Below are 25,927 nucleotides of genomic sequence, written 5' to 3' on the forward strand. Positions count from 1 at the left end.
GAATGTAGACCAGAGATTTTCAACTGTATCTTTCTTATTATATTTAAATTCCAGATTTTGCATAACACGTAGCTTTGTCTTTTTCTCCTCACTGAGACTTGAACATGAGGCAAGGATGTAAGAATCGGAGTGCTCAGACTGCTCGAGCAGAGAGACTGCTTTTCGTGTGCAGTTCATATGAACCATACCACAGAAGATGTGCTGACTGCAGTTACCCCAGCCTTTTGGAGAGCTCATACACATTTCAGAAAAGCCTCAGTTATTGAATTAACTGTCTCTTTTCCTGTAGTTCACCTGAGGTGTTAATTCATTCACCTAGCACATTTTAACTTACAAGTACAATATTTTAGTTTTCATCCCTCAAGAGATGTGGTTGTAAAACCTCTTTGGTTTTTTCTGTCCACAGAAAAGTGAATTTAGGATTATCTAATATAGCTTGTTAATATTATGGTAGAAATTACTGACATAGAGGTAATGTACATTACCCCTACGTCTTTCACCTCATGTGCAGTCAGCCAAATTATGTATTTATTAATTTTGTTAAGCTGGCCTCATGAGTCAATAGATTGAATAGAGTTTCTGTTAATTAAGTTTGCTGATGAAATGACTAGAAGCTTGGAGAATAGCTTTGGAATTAAAAATGAGTTTAACCAGCTGGAGGGGATTTATGCATTGGATAAGTATTGGAACAGATGACCTCTGTGATCTTTCTGAACTCTGAAATTGTATGAAACACTGAAAAATCAATACAACAAGAACTTATATGAAATGCATTTAGTTTAACAAAAAGCTAGGTGGAAGATATTTACTGAAATATATATATATATATTCAAACTTTTAAAAGGAATGTTACAATTGTAGATTTTACTAGAGACAAGGTCTACATACCATGGTAGGCAGATTTGATTAGGGCACCAAGATGATTTGTTTTCTAAAACCCCTCTCTAAAGAGGAATTTTATGATGTGATTAGGTGTGAAAGAGCTCCCTTCTGAACTCCCTCATTAATCAGCATCATAGCATTTTCCTATAGCTAATGACAGACACTCCTACAGCTAAATTAACTTTTAACCAGCAGACTGTGATTAGAAGTCATATACATCAATTTCAGACCTTCCCCATAAACTCATCCTCAAGAAATTCTCCGTTTTATTTCTTTACCTGGGAGAAGACATATAAAGAAGTGACCTCAAGCCATCTCCAGTGCTTCATATCAAAGATGAACTCATTTCAAATAGTTACACACAAATGGCTACAATTTTCTTAATGGGCATTTTTAAATAATCAAAGTCAGAATGAGCATTTCAGAAGAAAAAGGATGTCAAAACATCCAACAAGAATATGTGAACAGATATTCAGCTTCATTACTCAAGAGAATGCAAGATAAGACTTTAATGAAAGACCATTCAGTGCCTTGAGAAGGAATGCAGCTTTGAAATCACACTGCTAAGTATTGTAAGACTGAGAATCAACAAAAATTCTTATACTCGGACACTAACTGTGACTTGAGAGAGCTGATGGTATGAGAGAGTTGATTCTGTAGAAATAATCATGTACATTGTCTATGGCTTAGCAACTTCCCTGGCGATATTTCCCCAAACAAGAACCATCTTCTTGTTTCCGGGTGCTTGGGCAGGAATAAAAAAAAAAAACTTTATCGTTAATAAATAAAGTGAAAACAAGTCTCCATGGAGTAAGATGAATGTACCACAAATTCCATGGTAGAGTCACAATGAACAGTAACTGGTCAAATTATACAATATTGAAAAAAGAACCTTCCTGAAAGACCACAAAATGATTCCATTAATGTATTTCTCAAAAGCACAGAAAGCAAACAAGTGTAGAAAAAGAACATCTTTAGTGTTGCCCCATGGGGCAGTGCAGAGTAAGACTGTTACTTACGGAGAAGTGAGGAAAGCTTCCCAGAATGCTGGGAACGGCATATACTTTCATTCACATTATAATTAAAATACAACAATTTGTTTGTGTTTACAAAAAGCACCATAGTTTCATGAGCATTTTGAGCTTTGGGTTAAACATCCAAATGTGTGTCTTCTTATAAGCATTGTAGCTCGATTGGTAAATTATTGCCTAGCAAACACTGAGGCCTGGGTTCAGTCCCCAGCATGGCCTGAAACTGGGCATGGTGGTACATGCTGGATCTCACAGCATTCTGGAGAAAGATGCTACCCCCAGCTACGTGGCTAGTTCAAGGAAAGCCTGGGCAAAAGAGACTCTGCACACACACACACACACACACACACACACACACACACACACACACACACACACAACCAGTAACACAGTCAAGAAATGCTGTACAATTCCTTTCCTCAGATTCAGTGGTTTAAAGCAATCACATCCAGAGGCAGGTTGGGAGATTAAATGACCTTTCCAGATCACTTTCTGCCCTGTGATCCTATATTATTTCCTACAGAGTGCTGTGTTTTGTTTTTGTTTGTTTTTTTTTCATGAAACCCCCTTCAGACTTTCTCATTCTTTGCCATTGACTCGTACAGGACTGGATTTAATACTCTAGAGGTCTTCTCACAAGGGCGATGTAAGTAGAGAGTCTGTCACCTCCGTAATAGGCAAAATGGTAGAGCTGTAGCCAGTGGGAAATCTCAGCGGTATTTTATGTGGTTCAGCTACAGCTGGATGGATAATGCAAGGTCTCTTACAATTCCCTCTCTGTTTTCACCTCTGGATATTTTAACATCATTTCTTCACAAGTTTCCCTTCATCTTGCATGCTTTGCACTGGATTTATTTTTTTCCTAGGAGGTACTATATTGACTTCCCTTTTTGTCACCTTCACTGCAGTTTTGTAACCACTCCCTGTCTAAACATGGGATGCACACTACAGGTGATTATAAGACCATATTTTTAAAAATACCAGTGGAATTACTAATAAATTAACAGATGGATTAGCTGACCAACCGTGTTATTTTTTTTAATCTTAATATGTTTAAATATCAAGTGACAATAAAAGAGTAAATGGATATTATTCAAATGATTGGAGATTGGAGATATTTTTTTTTAACTCTGGATTTTCATTCCTAAGAATGACAAAGACTTTTTTCTTCTACTACAACATCCCTTACTGACTGAGGTTCAGAAATTATAAAATAAGCCACTTCATACTAAGGAACACTGTAAAGTGATTCAAATTACTCCTGCAGATACAATTAAATGAATAAAAATGTGATACTGATTTCTTTTACCTTGTGAAATGGGCTAGCTGTGTTTTGATTCAAGGATGGTGAGGATTTCTAAAAGCACAGCTCTGGCTTGCTCATTCTCAGCACAGACAGCACAGAGGCTTTTTCACTTGGAGAGCTCACTGGCTCTGAAAAGCCCATTGTTTCTGGAAGTTCCCCCAGCAAAACATTTACTCTGGAGAAATAAGCTCACGGATTTGAAGACATCACCATTAATTGACACCATAACATTTATTCTCAGACTTTTAAGGCTCTCCAAAGGCTTTGGCTTTAGGCCACCCATTCAAACTTTATGTCACTTGAATGGTCCAGGGCAGCTAAAAACAGCATTCCATGGGGTCTGCACATCTGTGTGTGCAACAATCCTAAAATGCAGCTAATGGAATCTCAGTGTGAAGCCAGAAAAGATCCCCTCAACTCATTATAACCATAGATTATTCTAGTTTAAAAATTGATTTTATACTTCCAAGGAAAATCTAACTTCACAATGTCATCATTTGAAAAATATAACTATTTCTATGCATTGAGGCCTGGATACCTAGACATAAACGTATTCATCTGCAATTCATAGAGAATTTTCATGTCATTCAAATGCTACCAGAATGTCATGATAAACTTGAAAACAATTTACAGGAATACAAATAGAAAATTATCTATTGAGCCCAAAAATATTTTTAAAATACAGAGGTAATCAATCATAAGAAAGCCCAGTCAATGGAATATTTAATAAAGCATATAAAATCATGTATTAAACTGAATTGGTTCTTTTTTCAAAGAGTATCCTTCCCTCAGATAACCAATGTCAAACATAAAATTCCTACATAATATATGCATACACATCTAAAAGACAAATGAGCAAGATGTATTTCCATCCATTCAATGTCTAAACATTTTAATTCAATTATTTGAAATACTATAAATGATTAAATTTTATCCATGAGCTTCCCCCCCCCCCTATTTTTTAGTATTACATGATCCAATTTCTCAGTTGTGATATCCTCATCTTTCTAAAAGCTAGGAACTCCAAAAGATTTTAATATCGCATATTGTTTTATGTACTTGCTATTGAAAAGCACTGATTTGGGTGCTTTTAAAAGAACTGTTTAAATACAATTACCTATCCAGGCTAGGGCCCTGATGCCACATGCCCGTCACACAGTTGTTATGTAAGTCAGAAAAGCCTCTTGCCTACTTCCTCTATTCACTGCTAGCATCTTAAGATAACCTCTTCGTTAAAGTTATTTCTAACCTGTGGGAGGCAGCCTGCAAGATAGCTGCCAACTTCCTGCTTCCTGGTATGCACATTCTTATGTTCCTTTCCTTGAGTGTGGGAAAGACTTGGAGAATCACTCCTAACAAGTAGAGCAGCAAAAATTAGAGAGAATGTTTCTGATATCAGACTTTGAAAAGACCTTCAATCTCTGCCCTGGAGTCTCATTTATACAGAAGGAAGCCGTCCCTACATCCAGAAAATCCCTATGGAAAGAACCACATGGCAAGAAAATACGGAGGCTCTTTGGTCAACAAAGGACAGAGAAACACATACTATACTGCGACCTGAACCGAGGTAATTTTCCTTCCAAAGACCCGGAAAGCTCCCGAATCCTGGGAGAAAGATCGCTGAGTTTTTTAGGAGACTCATAAATTTCAATGAGATGCCTGATGATGGTTTGAAAGCTGTATCTGTAATTATTGAATTATTTTAGGATAGTGTTATAGGGCATATTATAGGTACCCATGAGTAAATACCTTTACAGTGGTGGTCTGATTTCTGCAGGAAGAGAAAAATGGTCATCATTTTTCACCAATGCTTCATAAGATATTTCTATCACTAGGGAATTCTATCACATGGGAATTTTATCACGTGGGAATCTGTGTGTGTGTGTTTGAATTGTCCCATCTTTCCAGACGTTCTTCCTCTTCTTGGGAAACTCTCCGTTCATGTTTCTATTTAATTTGTAGTTTTGTTTAGAGTGAATGACGTATGCATGTGTGGGGTTTTGAATAGGAATGGCCATCATAGACACCAGTGATTGATTACTTGGCCCAAAGGGAGTGGCACTATTAGAAGGCGTAGCCGTTTGGGAGTAGATATGGCCTCGTTGGAGGAAGTCTGTCCATCTGGAGGGAGGCTGAGAGGTCTCATGTCCCCAAACTACCCCCATTGTGGCTTATAGTCACTTTTGCAGCCTGCAGATCAAGATGTAGAACTCTCAGCTCCTTCTCCAGCACCATGTCTGACTGCTTGCCACCATGACAATAAAGTACTAAGCCTCTAGAACTATAAGCCAGCCCCAATTAAATGATTTCCTTTGATAAGAGTTGTTGTGATCGCCATGTCTCTTCACAGCAGTAAGAACACTAACTAAGACAGTAACGAGTTACTTTCAAAGCAGGGATTGGATTTTGTTGTTTCTGTTGTCACTCTAGATTCTAAAAACCTAATATAATTATCCTACCTGAAATAATGAGAATATGATGAATGATGACAGGAATTTTTGCTTAGAACAGTGGTTCTCAATCTGTGGGTCATGACGTCTTTAGGATAGCCCAACAAATATTCTGCATTATCAGGTATTTACATTATAATTGTTTAAACAGTAACAAAATTTCACTTATGGAGATGCAATGGATAATTTTATACAACATGAGACACTGGATTTAAAGCGTCAAAGCATTCGAAAGGTTGAGAACCAGTGGCTTAGAGCCTTTCATTCAAAATTATATTTAACGATAGCAGATGTTTAGTTTTAAAATCTCTTGATCCGCTGGAAGATGCGAGTGAGGTGATAGCAATCAGGATGTAATGTGAATAAATTATAATAAATAACTTTTTAAAGTTAAAAGCCTCTCTCAATCCATTTTCTAGAGAATTTACAACTTGAATTTCAAACAATAAAAAAGAATTCCTTATTCATACATTTATTAGAGAGGACATTTGAATGTCAAAATAGCCAATTAAAGGGAAATGGTACACAATTAATATAGTACCCCCTTAAGTAGTATGCAGGCAAAAAACACTGATCCCCAAGAATGAGGATTATACAATAGAAATATATCAAGTACCCCAGATGTCATGGTTAGTTTCTGTCAGCTGTATAAGATCTTGAAACACCTGAGAAGAGAGCCTTAATAAACTGACTTGTTCTGTAAGTGTGTCTATGGGGATTTTTGATGTTGTTGTTGTTGTTAATTGATACAGAAAGACTATGCTCACCATGGGTGGCACCATTTCCTAGGCAGGAGGTCCTGAATTTTATAAGAAAGAGAAAGCAAGCAGGCCTGTATACATTCAATGCCCTCTGCTCTTAACTATGGATACAATGTAACCAGCTGCTCCAAGCTCCTGACACGACTTACACTTCTTCACTAGGATGGTCTGTATCTGCCCTACGTTGCCTTTTATCCAGGGATTTCATTACAGCACCAGAAATACAAGTAGAACCCTGAGGCCCACATCACTGTTACTGCAAGGGAAATGAAAAGCTGAGTCATTACAGAAAGGAAACAGTTATTGTAGAAAAAGTGTGGTCTATATCAAAGAATACAGCTCAGGGTCCTTGCCCTACATCCATTTTCTGTACTTCACAAATAATTCCTTGCCAACTAATTGCAAAAACAACAACAACAACAACAACAAAAACAAACCTCCTTTAGCAAAGGAGGTAAAAAGAAAAGATGGCAATTAACTGCAAGTTTATTTTTTAAAGAAATATCAGTAAATATTCACTAATTATTTTCTTCATCAGTACATGTTTATTGAGCATCTACTTTGTGGCATGTATCATTTAAATGCAAAGAATAAACTAATGTAGAGATATGGGAGGATTTGTCCAATCAAAGAAATTTTGTAGTTACAAGTAAAATACTAACAATTTACGTGCCCTTTTTTGTACTAGGACATAGAAGAATATCTAATCTGGATATGAGATAGAGAGGAAGTCTCCAAGATAAGTGAGCTCTAAGCTGAAAATTGGGATGTGAGTGAGATTTAGATAGAAAAACGTTGTAACAGAAAGAAAATCACGGGCATTTCAAAGTCTATTCTAAAAGTCAGCAATCTGAGCAATTTAGATGGGGAAAATTGAGACCTCCTGCAGATATTAATTTCCCATTTTGACAATGTCTTTTATGACAAGTAGCAAAATGGCCCCTCTCCGAATGCTGAAGCTAGGCTCTTACAAGCGGCAGGACTAAGTCAGGCAGACTTAGCCGCGCAGCGTCTTCCTTTCGCTCTGCTTATTTTCTTAGTGTGGACTGAATCCGCTCTCCCAGTAAATTACAATTCTGCTTAAGTCTGCCAGAGTAGGTTTCTCCTCCTTACAATAAATTCTCCCAACAACTCAGGCTGTAAATATTTTAGCAGAAAATGTCTAGATAGAAATGTTCGTTTTTACAACAACCGGTAGGGCTACAGATGATGTAACAGAAGGGAGACAGGGCAGTCTAGAATCCTGGGACTGAAATCTGTGGGATGACGACCACACTCTGTGGGGAATATGATGGCAACAGTGTTTCTCGTGGTAGGTGGTACTTGGCAAGCTTGTAGCGTCAAGAGGTGTGTCTGAACAAGGTCAAAAGGATGGTAAGAGTGATGCATGGTGAAGAGACTCCAGAAAAAGCAAAACAAAACAAAACAACAACAACAACAAAAGCAAAAGGCCTTTTACCTCAGGTGCATTTGTCCCCTAGATTGTTTTTAGATGTCATCTCATGCCTTCTGTGACAAACATTTACATTTGATTTATAAACATGTTTATCCTTGTTGGATACATAGCTATAGAACCCAATCTGGTCAGTGTATCCTGAACCTCGACTGGCCTGCTGCTTTCCTTTCCCTGATAGAATATATAGCATGTGCCAGGCAGTTCTGTTTGAATTGATCTGTCCTGAGAAATATCAAAAAATAAGGTTAAATAATACATTTTGAGTTATCTACTCAATATAAACTGTTGATCTATTAAACTAAAAGATTATACACTAAATATAGAACAAGATAATCATTTGGGAAACAGACTATCAAAATAGTTCATAGAAATTAGTGATAATTTGCCCGTCTTGGCGCAGTCAACACTACAGGAAATTACCTCTTATAGTAAAATATATGGTCATTCTCTATACTATAAAAGTGAAACAAGTCCTTACATATCATTCAACTATTGAAAGTTTCAATAAATGCAATATTCTGTAAGATTTTCAAAATTTTATCAGATGATACCAGACTGTACACATTTTTTAAAAGGATAAATTATAATAGAATCATGTTTTTTTTTTTTTTTTTTTTTTTAGCTTACTGATATTGGCCAATTCAATACAGTGAAATTTGATAAATTATTTACTATACCAGGCTGTATTTTTCTTCTTTTCTTTTCATTTTTTTAATTTATTCATTTTATAGCCTGATCCCATCCCATCTCTCTTCTCCCATATTTTAACTTTTTAAACACAAAGACCAATAAATTTTAAAGTGTGTTTCTACAAAAAGAAACATGTCTGATTGTGAATCAATGAAACTAATTTTCCACTAAGGTTATGTCACAGCAAAAGTTTCTCACAAACCTTTAATTTTTTTGTACACAAGTTTTTCATAGAAGTAGCATGTCAACTTAAAAGTATTTTCAGCTTGAGATCAGAAAACAGCAAAAATGGATTTTTTCCTTTATTAATTTATTCTTGTTACATCTCAATCGTTATCCCATCCCTTGTATCCTCCCATTCTTCCCTCCCTCCCATTTTCCCCTTACTCCCCTCCCCTATGACTGTTCCTAAGGGGGATTACCTCCCCCTCTATATGATCATAGGGTATCAAGTCTCTTCTTGGTAACCTGCTGTCCTTCCTCTGAGTGCCACCAGGTCTCCCCCTCCAGGGGACATGGTCAAAGGTGAGGCACCAGAGTATGTGAGAAAGTCATATCCCACTCTCCACTCTACTGTGGAGAGTGTTCTGTCCATTGGCTAGATCTGGGTAGGGAAACTGAGACAGAGGGGAGGACATTCTAGTGGGACTCTAGATGAGAGAAGCATGGGAGAATGGCAAAGTAGAAGGATCCAGAGGGTCCTAGAAATCTACAAGTAGAACATTATGATAGGCAGATTTGGGCTCAGGGGTCCCACTCAAACTAAGGCACCAGCCAAGGACAATACAGGCGGTAAACCAAAAATGGATTTTAAAGTAAGTAGGAAAACCTTCCTAGGAATAAAATCTAAACTGCACAGGATACACAAAAACTATCAAGATAACTTTCTTTCTCCCTTTCCCTGACATGATTACATGTATTTATCTATGTCAAGATTTTTGTGTTCAAATTATGATGAGGAACTTTCTCTATGTACTCAACGAAGCAACTTTGTGGAGCTAAAAGCCAACGTGATGAAAGAGTCTGAGGCATGAAGAGTATGGGACAAGATTTAGTTTTGGATTTTTCAACATAGCCACTTAACCTTTTCTATTCTGTTCTTGCACGCCATTATTTATGTGTTTATTTATTTATTCATATCACCTGTATTTTCTGTCTCAAGACAGTATTGGCACCACTTAGATTATCCAAAAAGTTGGATTGCTTTTTTTCCAAAATCACTAAGGGACTTCTTTCTCATCCAAATACTGCTAGATATAAGAACAATTTTAGATGACTTAAATTACGTTGGTTGAACTTGCGGTAGTTTTTTATGGCCTCCTTGAATCAAGAGAAAATTACATATTAATTTTTGTGTTAATACCAAGGTTGTGCTAAACTAACATGAAAACAATAATAAGTTTTTTTTTTTTCAAACTGAAGGATGCATCAACCAGCAAGCAGCACTTGACTTGGTGTTTCTCCTTATCACAGTGGAAGCTTGGGGGACATCTTTTGGGCATATGCCCAGGTGTGGTACAGCTGGGTCTTAAGGTAGACCTATTCCCAACTTTCTGAGAAAGCTCCAGATTGATTTCCAAAGTGGTTGTACATGTTCTCACTCCCACCAGCTATGGAGGAGATTTCCACTTTCTCCACATCCTCACCGGCCTGTGCTGTCTGTCATCTGAGTTTTTCATCTTAGCCATTCTGACGAGTGTAAGATGAGATCTCAGAGTCATTTTGATTTTCCGTTTCCTTGCTGACTAAGGACATTGGACATTTCTTCAAGTGTTTCTCAGCCATTTGAGATTCCTCTCTTGAGAAGACACCGGAAGTGGATGAAGAGAGGGAATGGGGTGTGAGGAGGGGAATGAGGGTGGGGATCAAATGTGGGCAAAGTGGGGGTGAGAAATGAGAGGGCAGGGAGGGAAAAGGGCAAGCAATAGGGCTTGTCTGTCTCCTGCGACACGCTGGAGACTTGTGACAGGGTAGGCTCCTGTGAGGGGTGACTTGAGCTGAGACTTCTAGCAGCGGGGACATAGAGACTGAAGTGACCACCTCCTAGCCAGGCAAGACTTCCAGAGGAGGGAAGGGGACACTGAACCACCCAGAAGACCTTCGACCCCAAATGTACCCTGCCTACAAGTTGTGCAGGTATAAAGATGGAGCATAGACTGAGGTAATGCCAACTAATGACGGGCCCAAGCAGAGACCCACCCATAGCAGGGAGCCAACCCCTGACAGTAGTAATGATGCTCTGCTATCCTTGCAGACAGGATAAGCTCCACTCAGCAGGGGACCAAGTGCAGGGAGACATGTGGAAGAGTGGCATTAAAGATAGAAGGGCACAGAGGGGACAAGAATTCCACAAGTAGACCAACAGAGTCAACTAACTTAGGCCCATGGGGGCTTACAGAGGCTGAATCACCAACCAAAGAGCACAAATGGACTGGACTTAGACTTCCTGCACATATGTAACTGATGGGCAGCTTGGTCTTCATATGGGTCCACTAACAAGTGGAGCAGGGGCTGTCTCTGACATGGACTCTGTTGCCTGCATTGGATCCCTTTCCCCTAGCTGGGCTGCCCTGGCTAGCCTCAGGGGAAGAGGATGTGCTTAGTTCTGATGTGACTTGATCTGCTGGGGTGAGTTGCTGGACAGTAGGACTCCCCGTTTCTGAGGAGAAGGGGAGAGGGGAAAGGGGGGAGAGGGTGGGAGGGTAGGACTAGGAAGAGAGGAGGGAGGGGGCTGAGACTAATGTAAAGTAAATAAATAAATATTTTTTAAATACACTGAAACTTGGGAAAGATTTTCTAGCTAAACCTAGAACCCACACACAGCATGACAATGAACTATGAATCCTAACTATGTTCCTGATTAAGTATTTATCACATTCATTCAATTATGAAGAATCTAGATGATTAAAGTCCAATTTGAGTTTCTTTGTCTCTAAATTATCTTCTCAAATGATTAAAATGGGATACAAATTCTGTCTGAAAGCTGCCTCGGAGTGTTGTATGAGCCTTCACATCATCTGGGTCAAGCGTCTTTCCAATAACGAAAGGATTTTCATAACATAACAATGTATGAAAGTAGTTAGGCCAGCTTTTCCTTAACCCCAACTAGCTGCTTACAAGCTTGCCACATAATCCATTTGCCTATTCAACATCCATGATCAAGTCTCTCCAATCTCCTGTCTTCCACAGCAAAGACTCCCGTATCTAATAAAAACAAACTTAAACATACGATTTATAGGATCCCCTGGAACTGGGTACTGAAAAAAAAAAGTGCTATTAACTTCTGAACCATCTCTCCAACCCTAATAGTCAGATTTTTTTTTCTTTATAGTCTTCTCAACCTGTTGGAATGACATGGTCGGTAATTTAATCTAAGTACTTTCCAAAGATCAACAGTCATTTTTTCCTTTTCTTTCTTGTTACACAGCAGAGGAGGACCATGCACTTCTTCTAGCTCTTCTTCTGAACTTATTCTTCTAGCTTCTCCTCCTGGGTTCTAGGATTACAGGCACACGTCCGAATGCCGTGTTTTATGAAGTGCAAGCATATCCAATCAGAGCCTCACACTAGGCAAGCACTCTTCCAACTAGGTTACATACCTAGTTCTAATTTATAGCTTCTAAATAAATGTAAAATCTCACCTGTAGCCCCCCTCTCCCTCTCTCCCTCTCTCTTTCTGTCTCTGTCTGTCTGTCTGTTTGTCTGTCTGTCTGTCTCTGTGTGTGTGTGTGTGTGTGTGTGTGTGTGTGTGTGTGTATGTGTGTGTGTGTGTATGTGTGTGTGTGTGTATGTGTGTGTGTGTGTGTTAGGAAACAGAGGTCTAAGTGTGTGATATGTGAAAAGATGTGTTTAGGGTTATAGGAGTGCACATGCATGTGAGTATGCAAGGGGAGGTCAGAAGCTGGCATCAAGCTTCTTTCTCAATTCCTTGCTGGCTTATTTAAGACAGAGTGTCTCACTGAACCGGAGCTTACTGATTTAGCTAGATGACTCGGTCAGAGAGAGCAAGGGGTCTGCCTATCTCTACCCACAAGCACTCACCACCACAACCGCAGCTCTGGGATTAGAGGCATGCTTTGCTGTGCTTCCTCTGGCTCTAGGGTTGGCATTATGTCCTCACACTTGTGCGGCACACACTCTTCCAATGGAATCGTCATCTCCCCGAACTAGGACTTGGCCTAAGATGAATACTTTTTTTTTTCTATATTTGCTTACCTTTGGTTGCATTTTCATGGGCTTGTTTTTAATGTCATATAAAAGTGAGTGACTGTTAACTATGTTCATCTTTCTAATTTCTAGAGATATCTTTTTATGTTCAATATTATTTGCCTTCTAGTTACTCTGAACATTGGCCTTGGTGTCTCTCTCTATAGCAACAAGCAAAATCATTGCATCTAAAGATGCCATTTAATTGTGAAATGCTACACAGATACTAACAATTTTAGTATATTTCTCTCATTGTCAATTCTTTCACTTTGTAGAATGTTCATTTTGGAGCATTTCCTTAGAATTTCTCACTCTGAAAAGATAATAAACATTGAAAGAACTTGGATAGGTCTCGTTCAATTTTAACAGCATTTCAAAACATTACCACTGTGCTAATAACTACATGACAAGAATTAATTAAAACTAAATAGGGATATTTTTCTGAAAGTCTTTTGTAAGTTAATTGAATAATTTCAATTGCATTAGAGAGGTAAAAATGTTTAAAGAAAGCAGTGGTGAAGACTTTTACATGTTCAGTAAATCTTCCTTTATTCACTCATAATTTATCTGCTGAGTTTCCTGTTGCTCTGGGCAGAATCTGAAAGGTACTAGCACTCTCACTAGTGAGTTACATAAGTTTCATCCAGGATTTCAGATAACAATTTGAATAGTTGTCATGGAAACTGGAGGAGAGACAAAGGGTGGCTCTGAGGGGAAAAAAAAAAGCCAAAACTCTTGTAGTCAAGTATTCCAGTAAAAGAGATTTTTATCAGGAAGCAATTTGCTGTTACAGCCCAGCTTTACCCTCAGTCGTTCCAAGGTGACCTGGGGATTAAATAATGCTTCCCTACCAGGAAACCCACTCATGCCTCTCCTGCATCCTTAGCATCCTCACTCTACCTGGGAAGTGTGGAATTTTGAAGCCGGTAGTTCCCTTTTGTCAGCTCCCTCCTTCCTTGTGGACTCGCACAGGAGCATAGCTCCAGAAACCGGAAGTTCTGATTCATGGCACAGACTCCCTGGATGAGCAGAGTTATTGCCTAATGAGAATGTGAGAGAGCAAAGAGTAGACAACATAGCCATCACAGCTACAGAGAGAGGAGCTCCCTGAGGGGAAACCAGGAGAAGCCTCCACTGACAGCTTTAGTTTGGTGCTTTCATCTGAAGCTTCCTGTCCTGACAAAACTTCAAAACAACTATTCAACATGGTTTTAAATGCACGTTCTGATGAAATATCCATTGACGAAGATTAATCTAGAGAAAGAAAATATTAAAGTTTTAGCATATATCAAAAATCTATCTTTCAGGCATAGTGAAGAACAGAAAAGGGCAATTTTCTCTATTATAAGCTATTATAAGCGATGAGAAGTACTTACAAGAGCCGAGAAGGATCTTATAATTAGGAAGTTAATTATTCACAAGCAAATGGATGCTTTCAAATTTTATAACTGAATCTGAAAACATCTTTTACTATATTTAATTCTTTTAGAATATTCTATGCCAATACATGTTACATAATTCATTTTGTATAGCATGGCATTTAATTGTGGAATTCATAAGGAAGTATCACAGCAGACACCATAAAAAGAAATTCTAAATCAAGAAAATTCCAAATGTGTCTAGCCCTAAATTCCCTATCAGTATGTTCTTCTGGTTTTATATAAAGACAACAGAAATAATTGGAAGGAAGGGGCTGGGGATTTAACCAGTGGATGGAGTGCCTGCTGGGCATGCCCAGAACCCTGAGTGCCATCACCAGCATTGCACAATACTGAGAGTGTGACACTCCTGTGATCTCAGCCCTGGGGAAATGGAGGTAGGAAGATCAGAAGCTAAGGTCATTTTTGGATACATAGTCAATACAGGGGACACCTAAGACCCTCTCTTCAAAGACAGAAAATAACAAGAGAGCCGCCCACTAAGAGATGTAAGAAACCATCAGCCAAGCCTTCAAATAAGATTGTCAAATATCTGAAAATACCTGTTATTATGTGAAAGGCATTCCATTCGCGACAATTTCCTGGTATTTAGAATAATTTCCATCTAAAAGAAACCATGTGTTTCTCATAAGGTTTTTTAAGAAAGAGAAAAGGTTCTAAAAATTGTTTTGCTAAGAAATGTTCAACTGTTACGTGGATCGTATTACCACAGAATTCTGCCCTGTGTTTGCCGGCAGGTTGGCAGCAGTAAGCAGTCTGCAAGACAAATCATATTTCTTTATGGCAGACTGAGTTCAGAGAGGAGTAAGAGAGAGGGGAGGAAGTCTAGGGCAACTTTAAAAGCCATAGGATCCCACTGTGACTGTGAGGGCATACAAAGCTGAATAACAATTATTCTGCCAAGCTCCCTGTGTTCTTGGAATTGTTTACTGATAATTAAGAGGGAATATTATTATACATTTTGATCCCATCATAATCTTTTTTTTTTCTGTATTATTACAAAGTTCTGAGACAATTTTCATCAATTCCTTTTGGATTATTGCAAACATTATGATTCATGAAAAGCTCTACCAGACCCTGCATATTAGAGCTATATTTTAGCACCAAGAGCCTTGTAGAATAGAAACGATCCCATGGATGTGTACCATTTGAGAACTGAGATCAAGCTGACATCCTACAGCCTGTATAAGTGAACCAGGAACACTCTATATGCAAAGAGATGCATTTTATAATAACACAATTGTTCTTTTATGCAAACACAGAAGAGGAAAGCAAGACCATAAATGGATTTGGAAGCTAAAAAGTCCAGGAAAAGTAGAAAATCTGAGTGAGAGTGATGAGACCTAGTTTAATGCTAGCATATTGATTTCTACACTTTTCCTTTAAATTACATTTTCAGAAAACCCTCATTGCTTACAAATTTACAATGCCAAATGCTTCTAAAGATTATCACGGATATCAAATACGAAAAACTGAAAGCGGACCCTAGTTTTCAGTAAGCTGAAGTTGCACAAAAATTGTAGCTTAGTTCTTCGGTGAGTCAGAAGTTCCTTTCCTTTTGAACAGATGCTTTCCATATTCTCCCTTTCGAGCTAAAAAATTACCAAAAAATGAAATTACACTTAACTGTCCAATTATAAACTCTTAGGCTTTCTATAAGTACATCACAATGTCACAAAATCCAGCAACATATCTTACATCTTTTCTTTTGTATTGCCTTTGATGACTTTTGAAACATTTCAGGTCACATGCCTTATCCTAATTTATGTTTCAAGAACAAATGTTTTCACATTCAAAATTTGATTCCTATCCTAATGTCAACATGTCTTTTTCCTCCTTTGTAATTTATCCCTCCTTCAGCACCCATCACACACAGACATACAATAATGTTTTCTGGGACATGTGGATTTATAGCATGCAACATCACAACAGTCCACCGTTTGGATATAATTTATGGGAATTTGGGATAAGCATTAACTGTTCAAAGATCTTCAGTCAAAGGTCTTAAAACAAATAGTTATCCCAAGAGCTATAAATAAAGTTCTGTACTCTACAAGGACTGAGTAATATTGTTTTACAGTTAGTACAATACATATTTCCTAAAAGCAGAAGGTGTTAATCCAGATTAATCCTTGCAAGCTTGGACCATGAATAAATATTTCCTGATAACATCTGAGCTTTTGTCCCACAGTCATACACCCACCATGAGTGACTTCAATCTCTCATTTTTGTGGTAACAGCACCATGAGGCTGGCAGTAACGCTGCTTGACCCACTTAGAGACATTCTGGGTATTTGGGCTTTCCCAAACAAATGCCTGTTGTACAATCCAGATTGGCAAAAACAGAGCTGAAAATGCCGGGTGAGTCAGTGTTTTCAAATCTGTGTGTTCTTCTCATGGTCACGGCATTAACACCATGAAAGTAGAGGGCTTTAAGGCACATAACACGAGCTTAAATGCATCAAAGAGGTATTAGGTTATTCCCGCAGTTATTTTGAGAAATGGGATACGAGGATCAAGTCTTTGAAAGCTCAGGGGTTCTTTTTTTCCTGTGGCATTGTTATTTTCCTTTATTTTTATCTACTTTTTAACCACTATCTTGATTTAAAAAAAAAAAAAGAGGATCTCCTTTGAAAATACAGAGAGTGGCAGTGGTGCCTTCATCAGAGAGAGACAGAGAGTCAGGGGAGAGGGAGAGAGGGAGAGAGAGACAGAGAGAGAGAGAGAGAGAGAGAGAGAGAGAGAGAGAGAGAGGGAGGGAGGGAGGGAGGGGGAGAGGGAGAGAGGGAATATGAATATGAATGAACCAGGAGGCCCAAAGTATTATATACCTGTGATTTCTTCAAATAGAGTTGTCAATTTGTATATTCATTCAGTAACCGCAGCATCACTTGCCTGTTGATTATGTATTGATATGTAGGCATTCTCTTGCATGCTAAAAGTAAAACAGTGTAAGACAGTAGTGACGCCTAGCACTAAAGAGCAACTCTCCAGAGTAAGAACCAAAACATACATATATGGGCAAATCAAGAGAACAGTTTCATCAGTCTCAGTGCGGAGCGTTATTCCATATATAACAAGGAAGACAAATTATTTTATTTAAGGTACATAGAAGAGATCTTCAAAAACAATAGGTTATTTGATTTATGGCCCAAAGTGTAGGGAGTAGCATATAGGGCAAATGCTAAAGTCAGGGATCACGATGCAGTAGGTTAGGGCAATGGAAACCAAACTGAAATGGTTAATAAGACACTGAAGGAAATTAAGAGAGTGTCTTTCCTCCTTTTCCTTTCATTTTCACCAGCCATAATTTAAAATTTATAAAGAGTTTAATGTTCCTGGAGCTTTTAAGACACTATCTTCCTTATTTAAGGATAGTTGTATTTTATTGTTGTTGTGTCAACCTGTTTTGTTTTGTTCATTTCGGGTTTCTTGTTGTTGTTTACTAGAGACAGTTTCTTGCTGTGTGGCTCAGAATGGCCTAGAAACCATTATGTATCTACAGATATATATCTATATAAATATATCTGTATATATCTATAGACTGGCCTTGACTCTTGACCCTCTTTCCTTTACTGTCAAAGCGCTAGGAATAGACATTTATCACCATGTCTAAGATTTTTTTTTTTTTTTAGTATTTTAAAACTAATACATACCAAGGTTTTGAATATCCTTACTTTCATATCAACTGTTATTTTGGGAGTAAATCTTACACTTCATTTTTTAAGTGGCCTGAACCAATGCTCAAACAGTGACTATATCCTAGGAGTTCCATATGGATAAGCATGTGTAGAACCCCAAAAATAAATTTATAAGGTTAACTCCATCGTAAAATTTGTCATAAAATTTTGGAAGGAATTCTTTAGTATTTAAATTCAGGCTTATGTTCAAAACGTTTTATTTTTCTATACTTTCGTTGTATTATTTAATTTTTTAAAAATATATTTTATTAATTTATTCATATTACATCTCAATTGTTATCCCATCCCTTGTATCTTCCCATTCCTCCCTCCCTCCTATTTTCCCCTTAATCCCTTCCCCTATGACTGTGACTGAGGGGGACCTCCTCCCCCTGTATTATCTATTTTTATCATCTACTTATTATGTACTTTTGTTGCTATCTGTCTCCCAAAGTCTCTATTCTATCTTTTTTTCTTTATTTCAACTATCATTATTTTCTGACTTTTTTCTATTGATCATTTTCTTTCCTGTGCTAATGCCTTCCCATGTATCGTCCTAACAAAATCCTATTTAGCTTTAAAAACTCAAGCCTTTTCTCTGTGTTATTCCTCAGTTATGGATGGAAGGAAAGACATATTTTGTCTCCAGGCACTAAGCATTGTATTAATTCCATTGTTTTTAGCATTGCTTTTCGAGCAGAGCTTTTTAGTTTTGGACCTGTGCTTATCTGGTAGAAGGGAAAGCAAGAATAGGGGAAGGGAAAATATGTTCTTTATGCCATATGCTTCATATTGAGGTACGAAATATGTACAATCCTAGGAAAGGAAAGCAAGGAATAGCAAATAGGAGTTATGAATTAATGGAAATGGTGTTAGTCTGAAAACACCACCCTGAATCTCTTTCAAATATCTATGTCTCAAGAAATATACTGCTTCTGACTATGAAAGCAAGCTGTGTGTGCATCTTAATAGTGTAATGATAAGAACTCTGATTCTGAAAACAGGCTTTGTATAGTATGTTGTATCATATGCCTCTGACGCAAGCATTGCATCATAGCCTCAGACAGGATGACCAGGGGTTTGAAGCCATCTTCATGTATAAAGAACTTAAAGACTGCCTGGGGCTACAAGCAAGATGTTCTTTCAGAAAGATAGGTAGATGATATAGAGATTAATGGCAATATTTGATAAATAGAAATGTGTGCATTTTTGATTCTCAGAATTTTATTCTGAAAATTCTCAGAAAACCTCAACTATAGCTATATATCTGAAATATATTTCTAATCCAGTGTGTTGATACTTGTTTATTGTTTATTACCTTTAGTTCTGCAACTCTTTTTTTCTGTCTTTTAAAAATTTATAATAATTAGCTTGGTAAGATATGACTAAAGGCGCAACGGAGGCATGGTTGTTATAGTGTAAGCAACCACTTTATAATTGGACGTAAGCCTCATTCCACAGAAAAGAATTCATGTCTGGCACTGACATCGTGCGGCCCTCACAAATAATCTACTACTATTATCATGCTAAGAACATTCTCTAGACAAGGGATTATTACAGCTCCCAGCACTTCTCAGAGAAACACCTTTGAGTGCTGGGTGCTAGATAACACAAACATTCAAAACTGGTCAAGTAGAGTAAGAGACTGTGGCACGCTCAGTTCTAAATAACCCCCTTTGTCAAGGTGAGGAGAATATAACAGAGGAGAGTCTGGAGTTGGTCTGGTGCACTGTGTATTCAAATGCTGATTTCTCTGACCTCAGATCTGGGTACAATCTGGGCACCAGCATTGTCTTATCTATGAAGAATCTCCTCTATCAAGGTTGTGTAAACACTGCTTTCCAACTGTCTCTGATAGGTTAATAAAGAGGCTGATCAGCCTATGACTGGGCAGAGGAGATAGGAAGGTGGGACTTCCGTTCCCAGACTTGGGGGTCTTAGGCAGGAACCAGGAAGAAAGGGAGGGAAAGGATGTAGCCATGAGGGACTAGCCATGAGGACTGGCCTGCTGGAGCAGAAGCAGCTCAGGCAGAATCAATATAGCTATAGCAAGTAACCAGACTAACACAGAGGGTCCTAATGCTTTAAAGTTTGTTGGATAAATCTAATAGGTCTCTGTGTTGTTATTTGGGACACAGAGCAGGACACCCCCCACCCAAATAACACTTTATCTCCACAGAACACAGTGTGGAAAGATTCTAAGACTGCAGAAGACTGCTTCTAAAAAGTGCCTTCTGGTCTGACAAAACCAGTATGTTCATGACCTCACAGCAGCAATGATTACCTATATAAAACCTGCACGAGATCAAGACAATAAAACAGTCCACCAGGAATCGGAGGGGCTCTCTAGGTCCCAAGGAAAAGCTATTGAGTACTGATGGCTTCGGAATGAGGGAGAGTTTCCCATGAGGAGTGTGACCCGTGGTAGGCTGTTCATGCTCCAGCGGATAGTCTTATATCCATGTTCATTGAACAGCATTAATAGAACTCTGTGATGCATTAAAGGGGGAGGGAGGTGAAGTTGAGAAGAGATATAGAAGAATGCATGAAAAGAACTGGAGGAACTGGTAGGAGCATTGGATATGACTAAAATCCATCTTATAGGTATGAGATTCACAAAGAATAAAACTATCATATTAATTTTTAAAAAGAAAAATAATTAAAAATCCATTGTTAAATGTTTGATGGATGAATAAACCTCAAAGAAGGGCTTATAACTCACTTGATTACTTCAGGCTTCTATCTTACACCTTACTAAGAGCCTCTACCATTAGACAATTAAATTAATTAAAATAAAATGATACAAGAATGAAAAGCAATCAGTATTCTTTCATTCTATTGCCTCACCTGGCAATTTAAAAACTTCATAAATGTGGCAAATTTCTATTTTATTTTTTTTCTGAAACTAAATCCTGAAAGACTGAAATCTGAGTGTTAACCATCTTCACCATCTGCCATTGTAACACAAAGTCATCTACAGAGAGCAAACTCAGAACTGTGCCATCAAGTTACAAAGGAAGGAAAGAAGCAAGGAATGAAGGAAGGAAGGAAGGAAAGCCCTCATAATGTTTTAGAAACTATTATGATTTTGTGTCTGGCTGCATGCCTAGCCACAAGCATTCCCTTGCCTTGGGTTGTACACATCTGAAAGCATAGAAACACTGAAGAAGGAGGTTCTCTGCAAACATGTTCATTCTCAGTTTCAAGGCAGCTATCAATGAGAACTAGCTCAGGAAAAAATTTTGTATTCTAAAACCAAAAAGGCATGTTTCTAAAGTAAAGACAGTGAGTCATACCAAAGGACTAGGAGCCAGAATTCATCAGCAAAACAAAATGCAAGTGAGAATCATATTGTCTTTTATAAAACGACTTTCAATCCTTCCTCACTGGTTCTTTTTAAAAGTTTAAATTCATGTTGTAGTTTCCCTCTATAATAAATAGCAGACAATCTGGGAAGAAGATTATACCTACATTCTTCTTCTGGAATGTAGTAATTACTTACACAGTTTAATCATTACTGAGAATTTTTTTCTCTACACGCAACTCTTATTTGTGCAGAGTTTTAATTTAGATTTTAATTCACGTATGCTACAACTTAGAACATTTCCATTTTTTCCATTCCGTGAACTTGACATTTATATTTGCATTCACTGGAGGGGAACTAAAACTGAAGCTGTAGGGGCCAGAGCGACGCCAGTAGACAGGTTCGCTTATTAGCGACCCCCAACAATGTCTGCAAGGGAACCCGCCACTTTACGGATTATTCCCTCAATGTCGGATCTCCTTCTGCTGTGTTCTCACTATCTAATCACATTTTCACAAGTTATAAAAAGGACAAGGCCTGTTATATGGAAGAATCACTAAGGCTTTCTGAATTTAAAATTGTCTTAGAGGAGAGACAATCTAGTTGCTAGCCATGTACGACTGCATGAACAGCAGATTGTCCTGAAATATTATCTCTGCTTGGGTGCAGGTTAATCCCCAGTTGCATTCAGAGTCAGGAGTCCTGGTGTCTGAGGGTTGGATGTTTCTGAGAAGGAAAAAAAAAAAGCTGGCTGAAAATGTGATCTGTTATGTAAATGAGATTTGCCAAAGCAGAATTCGAGGACTGAAACCTTATCTTCAAAACATCTGCATAGTCTATGTTCAAGGTGATCTTGGTTAGGCATTATACACCAATTCCTTCATGCAGGAACTTAGTAGAATCTAATACTAATACCTCCCTCAGCACTGAGGCATTTCAGTCCCAAACATGATGCGTTGGACATCTTTCTAAAGCCTCGCTGCCATCACTTCACTCAACCATCTCCATTAGTCTCTCCACGTTTGTCCTTTTTGTAGACCCATAATCTACTTGACTGCTCACTGCCTACAGGGAAGTATGTGTATCTGAGAAGCTGGGGAAATTGCTCCTCTTTTGTTGCTGTTGTTGTTGTTGTTGTTGTTGTTGAGCTTTGTCCTTCAGATTGGCTTGAAGGAACCTTAGGATGACAATGGTATGAAATAGTCCATCAACTGTGCATGTCTAGATACAAGACAGACCAAACTATTTATCAATGTAGGACTAAAAACAAGTAAATAAAGGAAATTCATTTGAAAGGAGGTTGGGGGAGCTGTTGTTCTGTTGTTTTGTTTTGTTCATTTGCTTTTCATATGATAGAGACTAAAGTGTGGCAACAAGCAAGTCTGTTGACATTTTACTTACCCTAATCAGCAAATAATGACTACAACCGGGACATCTGGCCACGTGTTTTCTGTTGCCTTGGGATTGAGTCATTACAATAAAGATGCATTTTCAGGGATTGGAGTAATAGCTCGGTAGGTAAAGAACTTGTGACACAGCATGAGATCTAGGTTTAACATCCCCCAAACCCACATAAAAATGAGGAAGGCAGGTACTAGATCTCTGAAGCTTATTGTCTAGGTGGGCAAGAGAATCCATGGGTTTCAGGTTCCGTCTAAGGCTATGTCAAACACACACAAAAGGTGAAAAATAATTTATTATGACATTAAAAGTCAACCTACAGGGCTGGAGAGATAGCTCAGAGGTTAAGAGCACTGGGTGCTCTTTCAAAGGGCCTGAGTTGAATTCTCAGCAACCACACGGTAGCTCATAATCATCTACAATGAGATCTGGTGCCCTCTTCTGCCTGCAGGCACACATGCAGGCAGACTACTGTATAAATAATAAATACATCTTAAAGAGTCAACCTACACTATCTAAATGCACAGATACACACACACACACATACATACACTATACATACATACATATATACATAAATACATATATACACTATAGAACATATATATGCATACATATATATACTATACACACATACATATATATGTGTGTGTATATATATGAACACACATTCAGTGAACACACATCCACAAATAATAAATAAAAACATTATATTCAGCTTTGCTCATGTGTACTATGAGTGAAAGCACAAAGGCCAAGCTCAAAGCCAGGCTGTGCATAGAGGGGTCTATTGAATTCTCTGGCCCCATGCTAAACATACCACCTCTCCCTAGATATGAGCTAGCATCTTCCCATAGGTATAAGCTACCACCTATAGCAGCACAATTACTGATAAAGGTGACTGTTTTATTCTCTTCTACATATTTTATACATTTGACTTTGGTTTCACTTGTTCAGAACTCTGATGATCTGTGTTCTCTAGATTCAACCATGTCTGAATAAATTATATTTAATTTATTTCACCTATTAAGAGACTGGATAATCCATAAATCAATACTATTTTTGAAAAAATTGAGAGATATAGAAAATACATTTTTTTCCTATGTGGGTAGTATAGAGTAGCCTATTATGTTCCATGTTCATGTTTTTGTATGACAAGACATTGATATTTGCAAAAGATAATCTCTTTTATATCCTAGTTAACTAAGTTAACACTAAGTTAACTCAAGGAAATACTAGCTCACATACTAGTCAGTTCCTAGCTAATAGTTCCTGAGCACCACATTCCTTTAGAGTTGTTCTCATACAATGAATAACACCTTGCTTCTCCATGAGGTTTGGATCCGAGCCCTCCAATAACGTGAACAGTCTCTCTGGCTCTAAACAATCTGTAGAGTTACCATTTTACCTATTGCCATTTTGGCAGTACTTTTCTTGCGATACAGCAGGCAGCACAGGAATGCAACAATGCCACGGGCACTTCTCTGTCTCTTCTCTTACTGGTCTATTCCTGGCTGCTTCACCTCTTCTCCATGACTCTTGCTTTGTCTATTCAGTTCATGCTTTTTTTATATATATATAACTTTGTTATAGATGAGCCTGACTTACAATATCATTACCCCTCCCCCCCTTTTTTTTTACTTGAGCAGAGTATGGCTGCAGGCTCAGTGTCTTGTTTCTGTGACTTGGATCCTATCCTGCTCCTCTGTGGTATGCTACTAACGGGTTCACTTCATGAAGCTATTCCTTCACTCATGCTGAAGCTTCTACTTTGAAATATCAACATAATCTTTGGTGATACCTTTACTTGGTTTAGAAACACAGCTGTGTAAGACACAGTTGGTACCCACCATTGTAAAATACTGCTGGTGTTTTAGTTCATTGTGTGTTTTATTTTTTTTTTTAATGATTAGTAATGATATGGCCTGCTGCTTGGTATAGCAGTTATTGGTGTTAACACACAAAATATCTACCTGGTTGTAAATACATGAGACATTTCTATTGGATTTTAGTTCCTTAGTTTGGAAGGGTATATGACAAAGCAGATATATCGAAGTCAGAAGACTATTTCAGAAGTCACACACATGCACACACAGAAAGACAAAGAGACAGAGATAGAGAGATCAGGAGACAGACAGAGAGACAGAGACTTGTACATAAATAAAAACAAAAGTAATTTGTTTTAAGCTGGGAAGTGTAAGCTGAACTATCAGAACCGTGATGTCTTTCCTTTGTATCCAGGCTACCGTTCTTTCCCTTTACTTTTAATAATGTGCCTACCTTCCCATTCACAGGGATCTCTAACTATCCTGGTCTCTTTCCATGGCCACAGGGGAATATTTGTGATACAAACCAGAGCTCTTAAGAGTTCTTCGCCAGATTACATTTAACTGAAGGCTCTCAGCTCCTCTTTAGAAAATTCCAAGTGATGTGATTCCAAAGTATTCAGAAACCACCATTTCTAGAATGAGGATGCTGTCTGCCATGCCAATGAACAGAGCCAATCAGAGATGGGAAGAGGGAGGAAGAGGGTGGAGAGAAAGTTCTGGTTTCAACCAAATCACAGTTCATCCTTAAGCTCCAAGAACTGACAAAACCTGAGCTACACCAGTATTCTTAAAAGGAAAAGACAAAGCAAGACAAAAGCCTCCTTGACAGTTTACACTAGTTCAAGTTAGTTTCCCATCACTTGTCAACTAAAAAGTAACAACAGAGCATCCTTAGTCTCGGAAGCAGTGGGCTTCCTGATCCTGATGGTCCTTTCCTAATGGGTTTCATTTTATTAACTGAGTTCTCAGGCAAGGTTAACAGCAGAGCTCCCTCGCTTTACACCAGGCAACACAGGTCCATCCTTGTCCTCCCAGCACTCTCACCCTCAGTGTGAGGGATACTATAACCTCAGAACTAAGAGGCACAGGATCTCCTCATAGTATTTCTCTTTCATCTTTTCTCCTTGTTACCCCTTAAAATGTTCACTTCTTTCTCCTAAATTTCAATTCAGACTTTTATGCAACGTAGTTTTTTATTCAAGGACTTTTCTGTCACTCACTGTCTCCAAAATCCCACTTTTACAACATTCTACTTAAAATGCCATCCTGAACAACTTCAGATGAGGTGTTTTGTTTTGTTTTGTTTTGTTTTGTTTTAAATAGCAATACATTGACTCCTGGTGACATTCTGCTATGCTCATAGATCAATGCCTTGCTCAGCCATCATCAGAGAAGCATCCTCCTGCCATAGATGGCAACAAATACAGAGATCTAGCTGGAAATTTTTCAGAAAATGAGAGACCTTGGAACATTCAGTCCTAAATGGGATATC

The 25,927-nt window shown here is 38.2% G+C and overlaps 1 long non-coding RNA gene across 3 annotated transcripts in view; it reads right to left on the bottom strand.

Moving 5' to 3' along the window:
* The window catches only part of LOC311604535, a 61,164-nt gene extending 44,014 nt beyond the window's left edge, over positions 1-17,150 (bottom strand). For all 3 annotated transcript variants that reach the window (XR_014781547.1, XR_014781548.1, XR_014781549.1), the window contains exon 1: positions 17,053-17,150. This is a non-coding gene — a long non-coding RNA (uncharacterized lncRNA). The remainder of the gene's footprint in view (positions 1-17,052) is intronic.
* Positions 17,151-25,927: the final 8,777 nt, after the last annotated feature.

The sequence above is a fragment of the Acomys minous genome (assembly GCF_964271855.1).
Source record: "Acomys minous genome assembly, chromosome: 9".
NCBI lineage: Eukaryota > Metazoa > Chordata > Mammalia > Rodentia > Muridae > Acomys > Acomys minous.